At 38.8% G+C, this 22,330-nt stretch overlaps 1 protein-coding gene and 16 non-coding genes across 18 annotated transcripts in view; 9 read left to right on the top strand and 8 right to left on the bottom strand.

The window, feature by feature from the left end:
• Positions 1–4,873: 4,873 nt before the first annotated feature.
• Positions 4,874–4,989, top strand: LOC130213938 (U5 spliceosomal RNA). The gene has a single exon (XR_008835585.1). It is a non-coding gene; the product is annotated as a U5 spliceosomal RNA (small nuclear RNA).
• Positions 4,990–5,342: 353 nt separating this feature from the next.
• Positions 5,343–5,414, bottom strand: trnad-guc (transfer RNA aspartic acid (anticodon GUC)). The gene has a single exon. It is a non-coding gene; the product is annotated as a tRNA-Asp (tRNA).
• Positions 5,415–5,886: 472 nt separating this feature from the next.
• Positions 5,887–6,002, top strand: LOC130213936 (U5 spliceosomal RNA). The gene has a single exon (XR_008835584.1). It is a non-coding gene; the product is annotated as a U5 spliceosomal RNA (small nuclear RNA).
• A 352-nt stretch (positions 6,003–6,354) lies between these two features.
• On the bottom strand, positions 6,355–6,426 carry trnad-guc (transfer RNA aspartic acid (anticodon GUC)). The gene has a single exon. It is a non-coding gene; the product is annotated as a tRNA-Asp (tRNA).
• A 465-nt stretch (positions 6,427–6,891) lies between these two features.
• LOC130213935 (U5 spliceosomal RNA) lies at positions 6,892–7,007 on the top strand. Its single transcript, XR_008835583.1, has one exon. It is a non-coding gene; the product is annotated as a U5 spliceosomal RNA (small nuclear RNA).
• Positions 7,008–7,360: 353 nt separating this feature from the next.
• trnad-guc (transfer RNA aspartic acid (anticodon GUC)) lies at positions 7,361–7,432 on the bottom strand. The gene has a single exon. It is a non-coding gene; the product is annotated as a tRNA-Asp (tRNA).
• A 472-nt stretch (positions 7,433–7,904) lies between these two features.
• Positions 7,905–8,020, top strand: LOC130213934 (U5 spliceosomal RNA). Its single transcript, XR_008835582.1, has one exon. It is a non-coding gene; the product is annotated as a U5 spliceosomal RNA (small nuclear RNA).
• A 351-nt stretch (positions 8,021–8,371) lies between these two features.
• Positions 8,372–8,443, bottom strand: trnad-guc (transfer RNA aspartic acid (anticodon GUC)). The gene has a single exon. It is a non-coding gene; the product is annotated as a tRNA-Asp (tRNA).
• A 472-nt stretch (positions 8,444–8,915) lies between these two features.
• LOC130213933 (U5 spliceosomal RNA) lies at positions 8,916–9,031 on the top strand. Its single transcript, XR_008835581.1, has one exon. It is a non-coding gene; the product is annotated as a U5 spliceosomal RNA (small nuclear RNA).
• Positions 9,032–9,384: 353 nt separating this feature from the next.
• On the bottom strand, positions 9,385–9,456 carry trnad-guc (transfer RNA aspartic acid (anticodon GUC)). Its single transcript has one exon. It is a non-coding gene; the product is annotated as a tRNA-Asp (tRNA).
• Positions 9,457–9,924: 468 nt separating this feature from the next.
• LOC130213932 (U5 spliceosomal RNA) lies at positions 9,925–10,040 on the top strand. Its single transcript, XR_008835580.1, has one exon. It is a non-coding gene; the product is annotated as a U5 spliceosomal RNA (small nuclear RNA).
• A 353-nt stretch (positions 10,041–10,393) lies between these two features.
• Positions 10,394–10,465, bottom strand: trnad-guc (transfer RNA aspartic acid (anticodon GUC)). Its single transcript has one exon. It is a non-coding gene; the product is annotated as a tRNA-Asp (tRNA).
• A 472-nt stretch (positions 10,466–10,937) lies between these two features.
• On the top strand, positions 10,938–11,053 carry LOC130213931 (U5 spliceosomal RNA). The gene has a single exon (XR_008835579.1). It is a non-coding gene; the product is annotated as a U5 spliceosomal RNA (small nuclear RNA).
• A 351-nt stretch (positions 11,054–11,404) lies between these two features.
• On the bottom strand, positions 11,405–11,476 carry trnad-guc (transfer RNA aspartic acid (anticodon GUC)). Its single transcript has one exon. It is a non-coding gene; the product is annotated as a tRNA-Asp (tRNA).
• Positions 11,477–11,948: 472 nt separating this feature from the next.
• On the top strand, positions 11,949–12,064 carry LOC130213930 (U5 spliceosomal RNA). Its single transcript, XR_008835578.1, has one exon. It is a non-coding gene; the product is annotated as a U5 spliceosomal RNA (small nuclear RNA).
• Positions 12,065–12,416: 352 nt separating this feature from the next.
• trnad-guc (transfer RNA aspartic acid (anticodon GUC)) lies at positions 12,417–12,488 on the bottom strand. The gene has a single exon. It is a non-coding gene; the product is annotated as a tRNA-Asp (tRNA).
• A 6,195-nt stretch (positions 12,489–18,683) lies between these two features.
• The window catches only part of tab2 (TGF-beta activated kinase 1 (MAP3K7) binding protein 2), a 30,164-nt gene continuing 26,517 nt past the window's right edge, over positions 18,684–22,330 (top strand). For both annotated transcript variants that reach the window (XM_056481128.1, XM_056481127.1), the window contains exon 1: positions 18,684–18,957. The gene's annotated coding sequence lies outside the window, so the exon portion shown is untranslated. The remainder of the gene's footprint in view (positions 18,958–22,330) is intronic.

Raw genomic sequence — 22,330 nt, 5'->3', positions numbered from 1 at the left:
AGAAATGTAATCTTTTTTCCATTCCTTTTAAAACTTCCTCCCACACTAAATTCCTTGTTTCATTTTCATTTTCACCAACCCGTATACCTAAAATCTTCATATTGATTTTCTCCTCTTTAAATTAGATTTTTTTTCTGGTAAAACCTTTGTTTTTCCTATTCTCATGTATTTAGTTTTTTCCTTATTAATTTTTGCTCCGGATCCTTTACAATATCTGTTTAAAATTTCCTCTGCTTTTTCAATACTTTTAATATCTTTTACTATTAAAGTGGTATCATCAGCATATTGAAATATTTTTTGTTCTAACTCTGTTCCTTTTATACATAATCCACGTATTTGCTTTTTATTATCAATTGCTAACCCCAATGTTTCAGATACAAGTGAGTATTGTAGTGCTGACATTGTCTTATCGATCTTGTTATTTTAAAATCTTTAGTTAAAAAACCATTTACTTTTATACAGCTTGTTATATCTGCATATAAACATTTTATCCATTGTAAATATCTTTTTCCAAAACCAAATCTCTCCATTACATTCATCATATATTTGTGTTCCACTCTATCAAAAGCTTTTTCCAAATCTACTAATTATATATCCTGTTTCTTTTTCCTCTCTCATATACCATATTATATATCTTATATTGTTTATGACATCCGTTATGTCTCTTTTTAGAACCGCATATGCTTGATTTGTTTTGATTGTGTTTGGTACAACTACTTTCAATCTATTAGCTAAGACTTTCGCAAAAATTTTATAGTCTGTGTTCAGCATACTTAAGGGTCTGTAATTTTTTAAGTCTCCCTTGTCTCCATTTCTTTTAAAAATCATTTTAACCATTCCTTTTTTCATACTAATAGTTAACTCCCCTTTTTCATAAATATCACTGTATATTCTATTTAAAATAGGACTTAAAACATTTTTAAAAACTTTATAAAACTCAACTTTTCCCATTTCTCAACTGATCAATAGCTGTTTTTATTGCCAAATCTGTTATCTCACTCTCGCACATTTCCTTGTCCTCTTTATTTAATTTTACTGTTATTTTTTCTAATAAAAAATTTTCATCATTTAAAGGGCACCTATGGTGAAAAATCTACTTTTCAAGCTGTTTGGACAGAAATGTGTGTAAGTATAGTGTATAAACTGTCATATTGGGGTGAAATAAACACACCCAGTCCTTTATTTTCAAATTTAACAACATAAAAACGGTGGACCAATTGGAGCGGTTTTCAAATCGACCGCAACTTTACATAGAGGAGCGGTCCCCCCGCCCACCAATATTGATTGACAGCTGCGCGCATTAACATGTCCGGTAGTCACGTGTATAATCATATCATCAAGAGAGGACGAGCGCAAAGCAGCCGGGAATAAAAGGTCTGTTCAGTTCGCTAGGATCATCAATCATCATCAAACATGATCAAGAGTGAGTTTCACAAGTTTAAAATGTTTTAAAACAGAGCATGTGTGTAATGAATTACAGCGATTTACTTCAGATGCACAGCTGCGTGTCAGAACAATTATAAAAGAAGATGCTTCAATCCTGGTTTGTGGACGTTAAATCAGGTTTATTTTGTACATTAATATAAGAGATATCGATACAGCAGTGGATATTACCAGTGTAATGTCTCATGCGTGCAAAACGAGAGCAAAGCTTAACGCTCTTTCTCTCTCTTTCTGTGTGTGTGTGTGTGTGTGTGTCTGCGTGTCTGAGCTAAGTGTGTGTGTGTGTATGTTTGCGCTACGTTTGTGTGTGTATGTGTCTGCACTATGTGTTTGTGTCCTTGCTGTGTGTGTGCGTGAACTTTGTAATGACATTGTGTGTGACTCATTGTTGCAAATCCACAAAAAATGCATCAAATACTGATTGTTAAAGTTCTTACTGTAGTATTTCTCACACACGTTATGTGAGATCTACTTTCTGAGGCAGCCGAGGGCTGCGATCGCTGACAGGCACGTGGGAACGGTGGGCGGGGAGGACTAGCCTTAAAGGGCTAGTACAAAAAAACAGCAAAACCTTTTTTCCAGCTATAATATAGACACTTCAAACAGCTATAATAAATAATCTGATGGGTGTTTTGAGCTGAAACTTTACAGACACATTCTGGGGACACAAAATACTTACATTAAATATGAAAAAAGGGGTAACCTATGTGCCCTTTAAAACTACTCCATTTTCTGTAAATAATTCCTTATAAAATCGTCTAGTTTCCTTTAATATTCCATCTTTGTCTTCTACAGTTTTCCCATCTTGTGTTTTTATACATTTTACTATAGCTGCTCTCTGTCTTGTTTTTTCTAATTCATAAAATTATTTTGTACTTCTTTCTCCTTCTACAATGTCTTTAGCTCTGCTTCTAATAATTACTCCCTTACACTTTTCTTTTTCGATTTTCTTCAGCTTTTCCTGTAATTCTCATTTCTTCATTCCATTCTTTTCTAATTTTATTTTCCTTGAATTTTTTTGCCTTTTGTCTTTTTTCTGATATATTTATTGAGTATTCTTTTATTCTATTTTTCAGATTATTCCACCATAATCTTGTTTCTGTTTCAAACGTTTCATCATTCACACTATTGATTATTATATTTTCTATTTCCATTTAATACATTTCTATTTTTAACAACTCAGTGTTAAGTATCCACACTCCTGGTCCTTTTTCAATCCAAATTCATTGTTATCCATAAAAAAGTCATGATCACTCTCTCTATAGGTTTTGTATAAAACTTTGTTAACATATTGCACTTCTTTTTTCTTACATAAAAACAAGTCAATTCTACTTTGCTTTAAAATCCTATTTACAATTTGTCTTCTTGAATATTCTTTTTTCATACCATTTTGCTCTCTCCATACATCTACCAAATCACATTTCCTCATTAAATTTTGTAGTTCATTCCTTCCTCTGTCTGTTCTAAAATCCATTGAGTCATCTATATCTATTCTTTGCACGGCAATATTAAAATCTCCTAAAATAAATATGTTTTCATTCTTTTCTATTAACTTATCTATTTCCATATAAAAGTTATATTTCTCCTTTTCCTCATTTGGTACATGTATGTTGCATACTCTAAAACTTTTCCCACTATACATAACTTTTACAATCATAATTCTTCCATTTGTGTCTTTATAGTCTAATTCTCCTTTTTCAAAATCCCTCTTTTTATCAAAATTGCTACCCCGCTTTCTTTTCTATATCTCCATTACTAAATATTTCACCATTCCACAATTTTCTCATATCATTTTTAATCTCATCTTCCCACTTTGTCTCTTGTAAACTAAATATATCACACTTTTTTGTCAACACGTTAATCTTTCAAACTTTTCACATTTGACAATCCTCTTACATTCAGTGATACCACACATACATTACTCATTAGGATAATTATTGGATAAACCAATAAACACCATTCATTCTGAGTCACTGTCACTTAAACAAATGTTTCTTGCATCTCCTTTTTCAAATTTTTTCCTTTCCATTCTTTCTTTAATCTCTTCTCATTTCTGCGGTTGTAGAACCAGTTCAACGTTAAGCCACTTTTAGATCTTGATTTTAAATCTTTTATCTTTTTCCTTTTTCTTTTTTTTCCAGTCCATAATTCCCCCTTTCAAAATCCATTCCTCTTACCTCATTTAGTGCTCTTGTTTCATTGTCCTCAGTCCTTTTTTTCTCCTGTCTCTCTTCATTGTTCAGTTCTATAGCGCCTTCATCATATTGTTCTTCATCAAATTGTCGATTATTTGGTTCTCCTTCCTCCTCGTTTGCTCCTTCTCCCAGTTCCATTCCTTTATCCTCTTGCTCATATCTGTCCTCTTCTGTATTGTTTTCTTCTCTGTTTGTCCTCCTTCCTTTCTGTTGCCGTATTATCAAGTGACACTTGTATTTCCATCCTTTCAATTTCCTCCTCTTTTTCACAGTTACATCTTGTTGATGCCCTTTCGCAGCCCTGGCACTGCGGAACTTCGCAGTCCCGCACATAATGCCCCTGCTGAAGACATCTTCTGCATGTGAAATTTGGGCAGTCTTGTTTCTCATGCTCTGTACTGGAGCAAAGTCTGCACATTTTCAGTTGATTATCATGAATCACTCTGAAATATTGTATCCCTTCTTCTGTCACAAAGCCAACATTGTATGGTAAAGATTTAACTTCTTTGGGAAATTTTACCTTCACAAAGCGTGTTCCGTCTGCCACCATTGTTCCCGGATGATATTTTCTTCTTATTGGAAGTATAGGAGTTACTCCCCAATTACTCAGTTTTTGTTGCATCTCCTCATCCTGTATATAACTGGGCAAGTTCAGAAAAGACACCATTTTTTCTGTTGCACACAGCTTTTTCATCTCACATTCTTCTCCATTAATCATCAGTCCATTCATCAATATCTCGCATTCTTTTTCACTTTCCATTGTCAGTTCAAATTCATTGTTGTTTTTCCGTCTCAGTCCAAATAATTTGCCAATCCCAACTTTGTCTTCCACTGCTTTGATTGTTATTTATAGTTGAGTTTTCAATTTCTCTTACCATCATTGTTACGGTGGCTTCCTTCTTGTAGTCTCTTTGATATCTTGCTTGCTTTTTTAGTTTGTTCAGCATTTGTTGTTTCTGACTCAAATCATTCCTTTGTCCTTCAATATTCTTTTCGCTTTCAATACTTGCATTTGATTGTAGTTCTCCTTTCTTTTCTTGACCACTTAGTTTTCCTTCATTTTCTTTGAGACAACTGTTGCCCATGTTTCCTTGCTGTCCTTTCAATCATGTTTGTATCTTTTTCCATTTGTGTCCTGTCCATTCTCTTTCTCCATTGTGTCTATTTTGTTGTTTTCTAACCCCAAAACAGTGTTACAGTTTGGGGTTAGTAAAAAAAACCGCGGCTGAGTTCAACAGCTTGAGTTTCTCTTCAATCACGTACAAATCTTTCGCCTTTTACTAAAGATTTCCGTGGAGAGGACCTAATTTGAGTTTTGCTTATTTTTGGGGGCTCTGCTGTTTGCAGAGCTGCGCTTGATTGTTCGAATTGCAGAACGTGTCGTGGGAGAGCGTTTATGTATGTATCTCTGCTTTGTCCGAATGTTTGTTGTTGCTCCAACCATCAAGTGTAGCATGAATTAAGATCATTCTCTCCAGCTGTGTGTCATTTTTCATGAATCTGTGTGTCATTTTTTCCCTCTCTTCACAATTGCAGTCTTTGGGACCACAGCAAAGAAGTGAGGCTCATTTATCACAAAAGCGAGACTTGTGTACCACAAGAAGGCCATGGCCAATCTTGCATGGTGGGTTTGTTTTGTTGGACAGTTCTATGCTGAAGCCTGAGCTGGGGTGAGGAGTTCAGCCACCCTAAAAAAAAACAACCCTCCCCGTCGGGGAATCGAACCCCGGTCTTCCGCGTGACAGGCGGAGATACTGTCCACTATACTAACGAGGACTGTCGCTCTCGTAGATGTGTCAAGCGTGGGTAGCAACTCTCTGCCAGCAGTCTCACTAAAGCAAAGCCTAGCCATTTCTCCTTAGGACAGGCAGAGTCAGACATGTACTAAAAAGAACGAGCCATCGGCCAGTCAAGAGAACAGACTGTAGCTTCTGCTGGTTTTAGTCACACTCAAAGCCTTTGGCTGTTACAAAGGACTGGGCTCTAAGCTGCCTGGTCACGTAATTTTGCATGGTGACATCACTTTTATTTGTTTAAATCTCAATGCTGCTGTGAACATGTGGATATATTTGTCTTAACCCAAGACTGCACCTCTTGGGTCTGTCTGTCTGTCTGTCTGGCCTCATTCTGTATTGCATAATGCTTCGATGCCTTCCTTTCAACGAAGCAAAATTGCCAGGCCAAATGTCACCCTTGCCGAACATTGCGATGTGTCAGAGGAAGTGCTCTGGCCCGTGGCTGAGCTCAACAGCTTGAGTTTCTCTTCAATCACGTACAAATCTTTCGCCTTTTACTAAAGATTTCCGTGGAGAGGACCTAATTTGAGTTTTGCTTATTTTTGGGGGCTCTGCTGTTTGCAGAGCTGCGCTTGATTGTCGAATTGCAGAACGTGTCGTGGGAGAGCGTTTATGTATGTATCTCTGCTTTGTCCGAATGTTTGTTGTTGCTCCAACCATCACGTGTAGCATGAATTAAGATCATTCTCTCCAGCTGTGTGTCATTTTTCATGAATCTGTGTGTCATTTTTTCCCTCTCTTCACAATTGCAGTCTTTGGGACCACAGCAAAGAAGTGAGGCTCATTTATCACAAAAGCGAGACTTGTGTACCACAAGAAGGCCATGGCCAATCTTGCATGGTGGGTTTGTTTTGTTGGACAGTTCTATGCTGAAGCCTGAGCTGGGGTGAGGAGTTCAGCCACCCTAAAAAAAAACAACCCTCCCCGTCGGGGAATCGAACCCCGGTCTTCCGCGTGACAGGCGGAGATACTGTCCACTATACTAACGAGGACTGTCGCTCTCGTAGATGTGTCAAGCGTGGGTAGCAACTCTCTGCCAGCAGGTCTCACTAAAGCAAAGCCTAGCCATTTCTCCTTAGGACAGGCAGAGTCAGACATGTACTAAAAAGAACGAGCCATCGGCCAGTCAAGAGAACAGACTGTAGCTTCTGCTGGTTTTAGTCACACTCAAAGCCTTTGGCTGTTACAAAGGACTGGGCTCTAAGCTGCCTGGTCACGTAATTTTGCATGGTGACATCACTTTTATTTGTTTAATTCTCAATGCTGCTGTGAACATGTGGATATATTTGTCTTAACCCAAGACTGCACCTCTTGGGTCTGTCTGTCTGGCCTCATTCTGTACTGCATAATGCTTCGATGCCTTCCTTTCAACGAAGCAAAATTGCCAGGCCAAATGTCACCCTTGCCGAACATTGCGGTGTGTCAGAGGAAGTGCTCTGGCCCGTGGCTGAGCTCAACAGCTTGAGTTTCTCTTCAATCACGTACAAATCTTTCGCCTTTTACTAAAGATTTCCGTGGAGAGGACCTAATTTGAGTTTTGCTTATTTTTGGGGGCTCTGCTGTTTGCAGAGCTGCGCTTGATTGTTGAATTGCAGAACGTGTCGTGGGAGAGCGTTTATGTATGTATCTCTGCTTTGTCCGAATGTTTGTTGTTGCTCCAACCATCACGTGTAGCATGAATTAAGATCATTCTCTCCAGCTGTGTGTCATTTTTCATGAATCTGTGTGTCATTTTTTCCCTCTCTTCACAATTGCAGTCTTTGGGACCACAGCAAAGAAGTGAGGCTCATTTATCACAAAAGCGAGACTTGTGTACCACAAGAAGGCCATGGCCAATCTTGCATGGTGGGTTTGTTTTGTTGGACAGTTCTATGCTGAAGCCTGAGCTGGGGTGAGGAGTTCAGCCACCCTAAAAAAAAAACAACCCTCCCCGTCGGGGAATCGAACCCCGGTCTTCCGCGTGACAGGCGGAGATACTGTCCACTATACTAACGAGGACTGTCGCTCTCGTAGATGTGTCAAGCGTGGGTAGCAACTCTCTGCCAGCAGTCTCACTAAAGCAAAGCCTAGCCATTTCTCCTTAGGACAGGCAGAGTCAGACATGTACTAAAAAGAACGAGCCATCGGCCAGTCAAGAGAACAGACTGTAGCTTCTGCTGGTTTTAGTCACACTCAAAGCCTTTGGCTGTTACAAAGGACTGGGCTCTAAGCTGCCTGGTCACGTAATTTTGCATGGTGACATCACTTTTATTTGTTTAAATCTCAATGCTGCTGTGAACATGTGGATATATTTGTCTTAACCCAAGACTGCACCTCTTGGGTCTGTCTGTCTGTCTGTCTGGCCTCATTCTGTATTGCATAATGCTTCGATGCCTTCCTTTCAACGAAGCAAAATTGCCAGGCCAAATGTCACCCTTGCCGAACATTGCGATGTGTCAGAGGAAGTGCTCTGGCCCGTGGCTGAGCTCAACAGCTTGAGTTTCTCTTCAATCACGTACAAATCTTTCGCCTTTTACTAAAGATTTCCGTGGAGAGGACCTAATTTGAGTTTTGCTTATTTTTGGGGGCTCTGCTGTTTGCAGAGCTGCGCTTGATTGTCGAATTGCAGAACGTGTCGTGGGAGAGCGTTATGTATGTATCTCTGCTTTGTCCGAATGTTTGTTGTTGCTCCAACCATCACGTGTAGCATGAATTAAGATCATTCTCTCCAGCTGTGTGTCATTTTTCATGAATCTGTGTGTCATTTTTTCCCTCTCTTCACAATTGCAGTCTTTGGGACCACAGCAAAGAAGTGAGGCTCATTTATCACAAAAGCGAGACTTGTGTACCACAAGAAGGCCATGGCCAATCTTGCATGGTGGGTTTGTTTTGTTGGACAGTTCTATGCTGAAGCCTGAGCTGGGGTGAGGAGTTCAGCCACCCTAAAAAAAAACAACCCTCCCCGTCGGGGAATCGAACCCCGGTCTTCCGCGTGACAGGCGGAGATACTGTCCACTATACTAACGAGGACTGTCGCTCTCGTGGATGTGTCAAGCGTGGGTAGCAACTCTCTGCCAGCGGTCTCACTAAAGCAAAGCCTAGCCATTTCTCCTTAGGACAGGCAGAGTCAGACATGTACTAAAAAGAACGAGCCATCGGCCAGTCAAGAGAACAGACTGTAGCTTCTGCTGGTTTTAGTCACACTCAAAGCCTTTGGCTGTTACAAAGGACTGGGCTCTAAGCTGCCTGGTCACGTAATTTTGCATGGTGACATCACTTTTATTTGTTTAATTCTCAATGCTGCTGTGAACATGTGGATATATTTGTCTTAACCCAAGACTGCACCTCTTGGGTCTGTCTGTCTGTCTGTCTGGCCTCATTCTGTACTGCATAATGCTTCGATGCCTTCCTTTCAACGAAGCAAAATTGCCAGGCCAAATGTCACCCTTGCCGAACATTGCGGTGTGTCAGAGGAAGTGCTCTGGCCCGTGGCTGAGCTCAACAGCTTGAGTTTCTCTTCAATCACGTACAAATCTTTCGCCTTTTACTAAAGATTTCCGTGGAGAGGACCTAATTTGAGTTTTGCTTATTTTTGGGGGCTCTGCTGTTTGCAGAGCTGCGCTTGATTGTCGAATTGCAGAACGTGTCGTGGGAGAGCGTTTATGTATGTATCTCTGCTTTGTCCGAATGTTTGTTGTTGCTCCAACCATCACGTGTAGCATGAATTAAGATCATTCTCTCCAGCTGTGTGTCATTTTTCATGAATCTGTGTGTCATTTTTTCCCTCTCTTCACAATTGCAGTCTTTGGGACCACAGCAAAGAAGTGAGGCTCATTTATCACAAAAGCGAGACTTGTGTACCACAAGAAGGCCATGGCCAATCTTGCATGGTGGGTTTGTTTTGTTGGACAGTTCTATGCTGAAGCCTGAGCTGGGGTGAGGAGTTCAGCCACCCTAAAAAAAAAACAACCCTCCCCGTCGGGGAATCGAACCCCGGTCTTCCGCGTGACAGGCGGAGATACTGTCCACTATACTAACGAGGACTGTCGCTCTCGTAGATGTGTCAAGCGTGGGTAGCAACTCTCTGCCAGCAGTCTCACTAAAGCAAAGCCTAGCCATTTCTCCTTAGGACAGGCAGAGTCAGACATGTACTAAAAAGAACGAGCCATCGGCCAGTCAAGAGAACAGACTGTAGCTTCTGCTGGTTTTAGTCACACTCAAAGCCTTTGGCTGTTACAAAGGACTGGGCTCTAAGCTGCCTGGTCACGTAATTTTGCATGGTGACATCACTTTTATTTGTTTAATTCTCAATGCTGCTGTGAACATGTGGATATATTTGTCTTAACCCAAGACTGCACCTCTTGGGTCTGTCTGTCTGTCTGGCCTCATTCTGTACTGCATAATGCTTCGATGCCTTCCTTTCAACGAAGCAAAATTGCCAGGCCAAATGTCACCCTTGCCGAACATTGCGGTGTGTCAGAGGAAGTGCTCTGGCCCGTGGCTGAGCTCAACAGCTTGAGTTTCTCTTCAATCACGTACAAATCTTTCGCCTTTTACTAAAGATTTCCGTGGAGAGGACCTAATTTGAGTTTTGCTTATTTTTGGGGGCTCTGCTGTTTGCAGAGCTGCGCTTGATTGTCGAATTGCAGAACGTGTCGTGGGAGAGCGTTTATGTATGTAGCTCTGCTTTGTCCGAATGTTTGTTGTTGCTCCAACCATCACGTGTAGCATGAATTAAGATCATTCTCTCCAGCTGTGTGTCATTTTTCATGAATCTGTGTGTCATTTTTTCCCTCTCTTCACAATTGCAGTCTTTGGGACCACAGCAAAGAAGTGAGGCTCATTTATCACAAAAGCGAGACTTGTGTACCACAAGAAGGCCATGGCCAATCTTGCATGGTGGGTTTGTTTTGTTGGACAGTTCTATGCTGAAGCCTGAGCTGGGGTGAGGAGTTCAGCCACCCTAAAAAAAAAACAACCCTCCCCGTCGGGGAATCGAACCCCGGTCTTCCGCGTGACAGGCGGAGATACTGTCCACTATACTAACGAGGACTGTCGCTCTCGTAGATGTGTCAAGCGTGGGTAGCAACTCTCTGCCAGCAGTCTCACTAAAGCAAAGCCTAGCCATTTCTCCTTAGGACAGGCAGAGTCAGACATGTACTAAAAAGAACGAGCCATCGGCCAGTCAAGAGAACAGACTGTAGCTTCTGCTGGTTTTAGTCACACTCAAAGCCTTTGGCTGTTACAAAGGACTGGGCTCTAAGCTGCCTGGTCACGTAATTTTGCATGGTGACATCACTTTTATTTGTTTAAATCTCAATGCTGCTGTGAACATGTGGATATATTTGTCTTAACCCAAGACTGCACCTCTTGGGTCTGTCTGTCTGTCTGTCTGGCCTCATTCTGTATTGCATAATGCTTCGATGCCTTCCTTTCAACGAAGCAAAATTGCCAGGCCAAATGTCACCCTTGCCGAACATTGCGGTGTGTCAGAGGAAGTGCTCTGGCCCGTGGCTGAGCTCAACAGCTTGAGTTTCTCTTCAATCACGTACAAATCTTTCGCCTTTTACTAAAGATTTCCGTGGAGAGGACCTAATTTGAGTTTTGCTTATTTTTGGGGGCTCTGCTGTTTGCAGAGCTGCGCTTGATTGTTGAATTGCAGAACGTGTCGTGGGAGAGCGTTTATGTATGTATCTCTGCTTTGTCCGAATGTTTGTTGTTGCTCCAACCATCACGTGTAGCATGAATTAAGATCATTCTCTCCAGCTGTGTGTCATTTTTCATGAATCTGTGTGTCATTTTTTCCCTCTCTTCACAATTGCAGTCTTTGGGACCACAGCAAAGAAGTGAGGCTCATTTATCACAAAAGCGAGACTTGTGTACCACAAGAAGGCCATGGCCAATCTTGCATGGTGGGTTTGTTTTGTTGGACAGTTCTATGCTGAAGCCTGAGCTGGGGTGAGGAGTTCAGCCACCCTAAAAAAAACAACCCTCCCCGTCGGGGAATCGAACCCCGGTCTTCCGCGTGACAGGCGGAGATACTGTCCACTATACTAACGAGGACTGTCGCTCTCGTGGATGTGTCAAGCGTGGGTAGCAACTCTCTGCCAGCGGTCTCACTAAAGCAAAGCCTAGCCATTTCTCCTTAGGACAGGCAGAGTCAGACATGTACTAAAAAGAACGAGCCATCGGCCAGTCAAGAGAACAGACTGTAGCTTCTGCTGGTTTTAGTCACACTCAAAGCCTTTGGCTGTTACAAAGGACTGGGCTCTAAGCTGCCTGGTCACGTAATTTTGCATGGTGACATCACTTTTATTTGTTTAATTCTCAATGCTGCTGTGAACATGTGGATATATTTGTCTTAACCCAAGACTGCACCTCTTGGGTCTGTCTGTCTGTCTATCTGGCCTCATTCTGTACTGCATAATGCTTCGATGCCTTCCTTTCAACGAAGGAAAATTGCCAGGCCAAATGTCACCCTTGCCGAACATTGCGGTGTGTCAGAGGAAGTGCTCTGACCCGTGGCTGAGCTCAACAGCTTGAGTTTCTCTTCAATCACGTACAAATCTTTCGCCTTTTACTAAAGATTTCCGTGGAGAGGACCTAATTTGAGTTTTGCTTATTTTTGGGGGCTCTGCTGTTTGCAGAGCTGCGCTTGATTGTTGAATTGCAGAACGTGTCGTGGGAGAGCGTTTATGTATGTATCTCTGCTTTGTCCGAATGTTTGTTGTTGCTCCAACCATCACGTGTAGCATGAATTAAGATCATTCTCTCCAGCTGTGTGTCATTTTTCATGAATCTGTGTGTCATTTTTTCCCTCTCTTCACAATTGCAGTCTTTGGGACCACAGCAAAGAAGTGAGGCTCATTTATCACAAAAGCGAGACTTGTGTACCACAAGAAGGCCATGGCCAATCTTGCATGGTGGGTTTGTTTTGTTGGACAGTTCTATGCTGAAGCCTGAGCTGGGGTGAGGAGTTCAGCCACCCTAAAAAAAAACAACCCTCCCCGTCGGGGAATCGAACCCCGGTCTTCCGCGTGACAGGCGGAGATACTGTCCACTATACTAACGAGGACTGGCGTTTTGACACTCTGACACTATTTTCTAACTCTTTACTACAGTAAGCATAATCCCAGCATCGTATTTAATTAGTAATAACATTAATTACATGCTATATTATTATAAAAACTTTGCAATTCAATAAATTGCAATTCACTGTTTTTGCAAATGAAATCTACAAAAAAAAAGAAGTTTTATATTTTATGTATCATTTTTTCAACTAATTTCTTTTTCAGTTCATTGTTTTTGTATTGTTTAACCCCATATAGTTGAAAAAGCTAAATTAATTAAATTAAAATCTTCTGCTTCTATGAAATTATATTGTCATTTCTAACTGAGTTCATCATTTCTTGACAGTGTGCAATCATCATGATAACAGAATTATTTAGAAAATTATATATCTTCTTTTAAAAATTACTCTGTTTATTTCTATTATATTTAGCATAGAAGAATAAATACTGCAATAAACGTGTTGTTCATTGTTTGTTCACGTTAGTAAATACATAAACTTAATTAACTAATTCAATTTTATTGTAAAGTTTTACCTTTTTTCATATTTTGGATTGATACTATTTATTTTATTTAGTATTTAAAAACCTTAAAGGGTTTGTATTATTCTTGAATATTTTGCTCCTTAGCATATTTTAGTCCTGTAGATGGTTTTTAATTTCTTTTCTTCAGTGAGAATGGTAATGTAATGCATCTATATTGTTGAATTTCTGTTTTGTTTTGTTTTTCTGGATTCTCCCCTATATTTATGGATTATCTACTATTTTTAAAGGGTCTTAAAACCACCATCTAATAAAAAATACAATTACAATCCACATTTTGTTTCATGAGTGTCTTTGTTGTACACTGAAAAAAAGTGTTGCATGCAAAAACTGTTGCAAACAATTTTTTGTGTTGAATTTAAACAACAATTAAATTGAGCATGTTTCAACTTAATTTGTTTGTTTAAATTCAGCCCAAGTAAATTGTTTACAAGCCCACTTAACGTAAAAAAGTTGAGTAATCCAAGGAATCATGCTTTGAATAATTTTTTTCAGTGTATGACTTTTATTTTAAACAGATTTCATTCGGAAACACTTGACTGATCATTCAATTAAAGTTTTACCTCCATCACTCCATTTTTCCATCACTCAATCAGATCATTTAATTGTGACTTAAATTATTCCATTTGTAATTTTTAAAATAAACTAAAAAATATTTTTGTTGAATGTAAACTTCTCTAATTTACATAAAAAATGTTTAAAAATACTATGAATGTATTTAAACTAATATTTATTTTATATAACTGTTTTACTGTGGGTATTTTTATTTTTATTTATTTAGCACATTCCTTGGCAATTCAAACGTGAAAACAAGTTTAAGATACTTTGTGGCTCTAATAAACTGTTAAACATTACAATATTTTTGACAAAACTGTCTAAAACACCGTTTTGCAAGTGCATAACTATTTGCGGTCGACACACCGGCCCCAGAGTGATAGATAGGCAGAGATACTGTCCGCTACTACCACGGACCGGTTTTGCACAGATGCAAACTGTTGAGCAGTGGGCACAGCACTGAGGGTAAGCCGGGAAAAAAAGGAGCACATTAAATACGGGTGAAATGTCTACTTTATGTAGTTCTTCTGTAGTTGGACATATCGGAAGACTGTAAGGGGGCTGTATGTGTTTATATATGTTCATTTATTTAGTTATTTAATATATTACAGACGTTACAGTAGGCTGTTTCGCACTGTCTTTGATCTGCATTTATAATCAACTCATGTTCATTGAAAAGTTAGTAATAAACATTCTACACCAAGTGTTTATGTGTGTAAAGCATACTGTTTTGTGAGAAGTGCTTCTCATATGATATGTGAACGACCTCATACAGCTTTACTGTAGACATTTCCTCGAGCTAGAATGACGTTACTGAAACTTTCTGTCATACCAACGCCCACCAAAGGGTACCCTTGTTAGTGGAAACGCAAGCCTGATAAAGGTGACCCTACCAAACCGAACCGTACCGTACCGTACCAGTCATTGGAAACGAGCCATTAGGCGCAAGCCTTGCATGTAGGCGTGCATTTATACTTCTGCGCGCTGTTTCTGTTGCTCTGCAATACACTTCCGAAACACGAGCTGGCAGTAGTGTTTATGTTCTCTGTGTCGATTCCTTCACTGGTGTTTTTTTTTTTTCCAAACGATTCCTTAATGTACAAGTGGCACAAATACGCTCATTTTGAGGTGGGAACAGGCTAACGTGCAACAACTTATATCATAAGTAAAACACAAACAGCAGTCTCCATCCGGAGCTCCTTCATGGGACTCCACACTTGTAAAACACCCGCTGCATCACGCTCGCACGGCTTGACCTCTGCCACACTCGTCAGCGATATCAAGCCGACCAATCACAGAGCTTGCGCTACATGTACACGTTACATTTTTTTGAGAGGTGCGCGTCAGCGACGGCAACGGCGAGGGGCTATGCGTCCACGCGTAGGCTGCTCCATAGCATACGCGTGAGCTTGATGCAGAAGTATAAATCAGCTCTTGTTATGGGCACAGGTCCAGGGGCCCGTGTGTACTTGGGGCCCCTGCGAGGAGAGGAAAAAAAAAGCCAATTTCAGAGAGTCTTTTTAGGTGCAAATAGCGCACCTACTTGGAATAAGCTATATTCACGGTTTCTGCACATCAGTGTCCGATTGACAGAGACATGATAAATAAAGAGTGCAGAAATATGATAGCATGAGTTGCGTACCTCGTAAAGTGCACAGCTACATCTTTTGACGCGATCGATCATTAACCGGGTTCGAATCCACCGTCTGCTCAACTCATGCTACTTTTTCTCTGCCCATCACATATCAGATTGGAAATATATTTATTTTTAATAGGAAGGAAACATGATATAAAGTCACAATTGCCTCGTGGGTATTTAATAATGTTTAGCCTATTTCATATCCCGGCTAGCAAAATTCATGTGGCTCAAATCCGGCACACATACCGCATGGAATGATAGCACTTGGGCGGTCCATTCCTGTTTGTTAGATCTGGGCCAGAATTAAGCCATAGCAATATCACATATCAGCCAGAATTCAATCAAATTAACCAGAACTGACCCTGTTACCTGCTTTTATTCTGGCCCAGATCTGGCTTACACCTTACACTTGCTGGGTGTGGCAAAGTACAAAAATCCCAGCATGCATTGCAGTATGAATACATTCTATAGCTTATTGATGCTCCAGTTTTCATTAATTTGCTGTTGATTCTGCTGTTTATGTTGACGTTGTTGATTTTGTCACTTTTAGTCTCCTGTTTGTGAGTTTTGTTCATTTTGTTAATTGTCTCTGTTGTTGAGGTTCATACGATGATTATTGATGTCTCTGTGAGCAGAAGTTGAACCATAGAATTTTTTTAGCTTATAAATCTTCATAATTCTGTGGCATGTGCAAGCATGTTATTACATTACTTCTAATAATGGATTAAACATTGGTTAACATCAGTTTCAATTAACATAAATTTATAAACAATTTAATTTATTTATTTATATTGTCTTGTTTGCTGTAATGAATAAAGTTTTCAAGCAAAGTTCTTAAAAGTTACAGCAGCCCAAAAGAAAATTCATATCAAGAGGTTCAGAGCTATGAGCCCAACTAAAGCAAACACTTTCCTCCATGATGGTGACTTTAGTCTATGTGGTCCACATTTGTTTTAAGATAACTGGGCCACATTTGCCACATCTTCTCTGGGCCCGCTTAAGGCTCACAGCCACATTAGCCAGAGCTAACTGTGCCAAATATTTGCCAAAAGTGGCCCACATTTGTTTTAGGATAACCGGGCCACATTTGCCATATCTCCTCTGGGCCACTATATGCTAACGACTGCATTAGCCAGAGTTTACTGTGCCGAATATTTTCCATAAGTGGCCCATATATGTTTTAAGATAACTGGGCCACATTTGCACCTACACGTGTGAGCCACTTTAGGTTTAGACCCAGATTACCCTTAAATGACTAGGCCACATTTTTGCCAGCTGTGGCCCACATTTGTCCTCCATCATTTGGGCCAAATTTACCATTTTCCACATGGGCCACATTAGGCTCTCATTCAGATTACATTTTGCCATAAGTGCCAAATCTTTGCCTTAAATGGCCCATATATGAATTGGAATCTTTGGCCCGCCTTTGCCATTGTACAGGTGGGCCACTTCAGGCTCACATTCATTTTGTCTGGGCCGAAGGAATACCACCACAGTCGCATAACTGCCTAAAGTGGCCCACATTCGTATGCTATCTGGGAAAGGGAAGGCATATGTATTCTATATAGAAAAAGTAGGGGTAGTAAGGAATGAGAATATGAGTAAAGAAGAAGAAGGAACTATTATCAGATTGAGAATAGGACATAGTAATTTAAATAGATCTCTTTTAATAATGGGAATACATGTAACAGGATTATGTAATTAGTGCCAGGGGTATGAGACAGTAGAGCGTGTACTGATATCAGGTGGTAAATTTATACAAGAAAGACATGAAATGATAACTCAGATGATAAGTTTAGGAAACGCAGAAATAAGTATCAAAAGTATATTACAATGAAGTGCCTGATGAATTTCCTAAGGGAAACTGGGCTGGAAAAAATTTAGCGTAAAAGGAAAATACTACAGAAGGGGGCAGTAATGAAACAAACAGGATACCAGCTGCTGTTAAAACCTAAAGAAGAAGAAGAAGAAGAAGAGCAGTTCCACAATAGTGTGTGGGAGGAAGGGCATCTCCTTGCAGTAGTGGTCCCTGTTAGGAAATCAGGAAAAGATCCAACAAAACCTGAGAATTATAGACCAATTGCATTAACAATAATAAGTTCTCTGTGTTTTTTTCTTGCTTTTTGGATTGATATTAATATTTTAATTACTAAAACCTTGAAAAACGTTTTTTTTGTGACACTTTGCAGTAAGATTTCTTTAGATAATCTATGTACTAACATGAACTAAAAATGAACTTTACTTAACATTTATTGATCATAGTTTAACATTTATTGATGCATTATTAAAATCCAAAGTTATGCTTGTTAATTTAGTTATTGTTAATAAACTGTGAGTTGACATTAGTAAATACTTTAACTTAATTAACAACAAACATGTTGTAAAGTGTAACCTTTTTTATATGTTAGATTCATTCATTCATTTTCTTTTCAGCTTAGTCCCTTTATTAATCAGGGGTCGCCACAGCGGAATGAACCGCCAACTTATCCAGCATTTGTTTTATGCAGCGGATGCCCCTCCAGCTGCAACCCATCACTGGGAAACACATACACACCTATTCACACTCACATACACTATGGACAATTTAGCTTACCCAATTCATCTGTACGGCATGACCGTGGAGAAAACCGGAGCACCCGGAGGAAACCCACGTTAACACAAGGAGAACATGCAAACTGTCCACACAGAAACACCAACTGACCCAGCCGAGGCTCGAACCAGCGACCTTCTAGCTGTGCACTACCTACTGCACCACTGCATCGCCCACTATATTTGAGATTGATACTATTTATTTTATTTAGTATTGAAAACCTTAAAAGTATTTCTCTTGATATTTTGCCCCTTTGCAGTATTCCAGTCTTGTATATGATTTTTAATTTGATTTTCAGTGCAAGACTGTAATGTAATGCATCTATATTGTTGAATTTATGTTTGTTTTAACATCTTAAAACAAAGGGTTTGTAAATTTGTAAAGTGTTTTTAATTTTCTGGCATGAAATACTTTTTATTCACTGTATTTTTGTTTTATTTTAAAGACAGATAATGAACGTTTCTGGTAGAATGTCCCACAGGCTTGCGTCATTCGCAGATATCTTTATGATATGTTTAAGGAATGCAATTATAAACAAATGAAATAAAATGCATAATAAAAAACTCCATAGACATTTTATCATTCCAACAACCAAAATAGAGTGTTCGCAACAACAACAATCACAAAATGTTAGCTTTATTGACTCACAAAACTGAACCGGATGCTTTATTTTATTTCTCTAATGTATATTCTCTAAACCTCCTCGCGGTATAATGCACTCGTTAATAGTATTTGCAATGTCGTGAAGAATCTCGAATTAGTACGAGTTTATGAAGATGTATGACTTCTCCATAGTAGGATTCGCAAGTAGCTTTCTCTGTGTGATGATGCGCAAAGGAAGAAAAAAAGATCGAGAAAAAGTCTCGCGATAGGCGCTTGCTTGCACGGCCGCCATATTGTGTGACACTATTTTGATTCTTATCTGTTGGAAGTGAAAAGGAAGAGAGAAAATAAGGGGGAGCAGAGGGGGGAAAAGCAGAAGAGCTGTCAGAAGATTTCTCGAGTCTGAGAAGCAGCGGGGCGGCGTGTGTTTCTCCCCCACCGCGGTCTGTACCCGAGCGGGCCTGGTTCTGCTGGCGGCCCGGCCCAGCGCAGTTCCGCCGCGGGGTCTCGGGGGTTGCAGGCGGCCCGGGGAGCGGCGCCCAACGCGGTGAGAAAAACGCTTCACTCTAGGCCTTTCGGCTGTTTACGAGATCGAGAAGGACGCCGAACAGCTCGGCTGATTGAGTCGTATTTGTTTGGTTTACTGTATGTCTGTGAGGCCTGCTCTGATTGCTAGTGCACACACTTATGGGCAAACATCGCAATGAAAAAGTTGTTAAACTTTCCTCAGCCTGTTGCGTCCCCGCATCCGGTTTACTCTGATCGGGTTGATTCACTATCTCGCTGTTTTGATTTAATTTAGTCTGTTGACGTCCAAATTATGCTTTACACTGTCTACGTGGTTAGTAAAGTTACTGAACTTTTTATCTGTGTGATTTTGAACAAATGTTTCAGGATGAAATGATCCTTGGTTGTAGCCTGCCATGTTAAAAAACTGAAGTTTTTCTGTTTCTTTTATGGTTGCATGATTTCTTTGCATTAACGATTGATCGATTGTCAGGTCAATGACAGGAGTAGGATTTTCTCTTAATTTTGTCATCTGCTTCTTTAAGGAAACAAAACTCTTGTGGTAATCAGGCCTTGCAAAACAAATGAAAGATCTGCCTGTCATAAGTATAGTTGCGCCGTTTATGACAGGCAGCGCTTTCAGTCGTTTCTGATGGTTGTTTAAAATAATCCCAAGACAATTTCTATTGTCTCTAGAATAAAAAGTCAAGCTTTTAGGACAGAATACACTTTTACTAGTACCACTTCAGAGTGTTTTAATCTGTGACATTGCATAAATGCATATTTTGCTTCATTCCTCATTTAGATGTTTTAATACAGATAAAGATAAAAAAGACTTTAAAAACATATACATTTTGATAAGTGCTCCATTATGTTTAAACTTCTTGGTAAACATTTGTCTTCTTGGTATGTCATGTTTCTGAAGTGGTTCTATGCTTCGAAAGACATTCTGCTGTAATGCACAGGAGCAATTCCATGCAAATGTCAACAATAGCGAAACTGTTTCTGCGTTTTTTTTTGTGCAGGCAAGTATTTTACAGTGCTTTAAAAATACTCAAAAATGTCTGATAATGTTTTCAAGCAATTACATTTGAATTATCAAAATCACACAAGTGCTAAAATCACACCTGTCACATCCATAACAGAGTTTTCCTCATAAATGCTAAAAATGTCAAATAAAATCCAATCAATTATGTTTGTTCTATAGTGAGCCAACTCTTATCCTTTTGATTAGCGTTATTTCCTTTGGGTTGTGCGGTTCACTTCACAGAATTTCTGCGAAAATTGTTGTATACTGTAAACTCACAGACTTTTTTTTGTCACATCCATAACATTTATTTACCTCATTTAAAATACAAAAAATGTTTACAGATTGATATTTTTCTGCTCCCATCAATCTGTGGTGAGTTGTTTTGGAAAATATAACAGACGTTTCTATGTGAATTTATGTTTTGAAATTTTACTGCAAATCTCACATCCATAACGCTGGAATTGCTCGCATATACTCTGCCTTTTACTCAGATTTCTGTGTATTGCATGGAATGGTCAAATTTATTTGCCAAAATGTGAAGTTACGAACGAACCCCACATTAATTTTATATCCCACAATGCATTTTGCCTTTAATTTTTTCATGCCTAATTAACACTATTTTTATTTATATATCTGCTTGAATTCAGCACATTGGTTAGGTGAATACAGCTCTGCATAAACTGAGAAAACCTCTCTTGTTTTAAAAATCTCTGAATAAACAGCTTAAAAGAACAAGGGAAAGATTGGGACAATTCTTTAATGAAGGATTCACAATCAGAGAATCAGGATGAGCTTTATTTGTCAAGTGTGTGCAAACAATAATTTTTGTGTGTGTGTGTGTGTTTTACAGTAGGACTGGGCGATCCTGATATCTCGATTATAATATTTCATATGATTTGGTATTGATAAATATTGAATATTTTTAAAGTCCAGCATATATATATATATATATATATATATATATATATATATATATATATATATATATATATATATATATATATATACACATGTATATATACACATGTATATATGTGTGTGTATATATATATATATATATATATATATATATATATATATATATATATATATATATATACATGTGTATATATATATATATATATATATATATATATATATATATATATATATATATATATATACATGTATATATGTGTATATATATATATATATATATATATATATATATACATGTATATATGTGTGTATATATGTGTATATATATATAATTTAACTTACTTAGTTAGTTTACTAACATTACTAAGGCAACTAGTTTGTCAAAAAAAATTTAACAAAAAATACCTTATCTCTTATGTCTTAGAATAAAATAAACATAAGTCTTAAAGATTTTTAAAACCGCTATATAAAATGTTACAAAGTGTGTGCAATGGTAACGTGTAAACGCTAAACAATCTAAGCAAACTTTAGGGGAGATCAACATCTTTAAGATGTCAATAATAATGATACGGTAAACCTTCGTCAACAAAACAAATTATGATCATCAAATCTGAGCTTTCAATTAAAGGAACAAACCATTACTATTCAAATACATATTGAAACATTACTATTTAAAGTAAAGACAAGTTGGTTAGGTCTCTGGATTTAATGATGCAGGAGGAGTACATGTGTGACTACATAACCCCCTATGCTAAAAACACTTTCAGTTGGGGTGCTGGTGGCTGGGATGCACAAGAAAAGAAACCAAAAAGCCAGTCTGGCGACCTGATACATCCTCTTTATTTACAATCTCCTCACTGCTGCTCATCATGATGTAAGTGTGCTCGGATTGTAAGGTGAAATGCAGTGTGAGTGCAGGCTGTCAATGGAGAGGGGAGGCAGGACAAGCGTGCTTCGGCACGATTCAAGACGACCGTGGCTAGTGCGAGTACACCCTAAAATGCAGAACAGTTTTATACTCATTTTACATCACAATGCTTTTCAAAATAGATGAATAATATGAAACTAAGCTTATTAAGAAATTAAAACATAAATTTTTATTTTTATGTTGCAAGAAGCTCTGTAACTTCATTATTTTTAATCCCAAACACAGTTAACTCATTTATTTGAATGTGTTAATGATAAATCATAAACATTAGCCACAAAGTCAGAATTGAACTAAACAGAAATGGAATTAAGACATGTATGCATATTTTAGTGGCATTATTGAAGTGCAATACAGACATGTAAACACCGCAATGAAATTTATTACCATTGTGTAGGACTTGTTGGTGACATTTGGGGACGGGATATCCCATACCCACATGGCTGTTTGGCACTATTCTCTGCACCTACTTAGTCAGTAAAGCACCACAGACAGGATTTTCTTTCCATTTGCCGCGCGGTATCAAAAAGAATCTACTAC

This window comes from Danio aesculapii, chromosome 20 (genome assembly GCF_903798145.1).
Source record: "Danio aesculapii chromosome 20, fDanAes4.1, whole genome shotgun sequence".
NCBI classification, from domain to species: Eukaryota; Metazoa; Chordata; class Actinopteri; order Cypriniformes; family Danionidae; genus Danio; species Danio aesculapii.
This window is presented reverse-complemented; position numbering and strand designations above follow the sequence as displayed.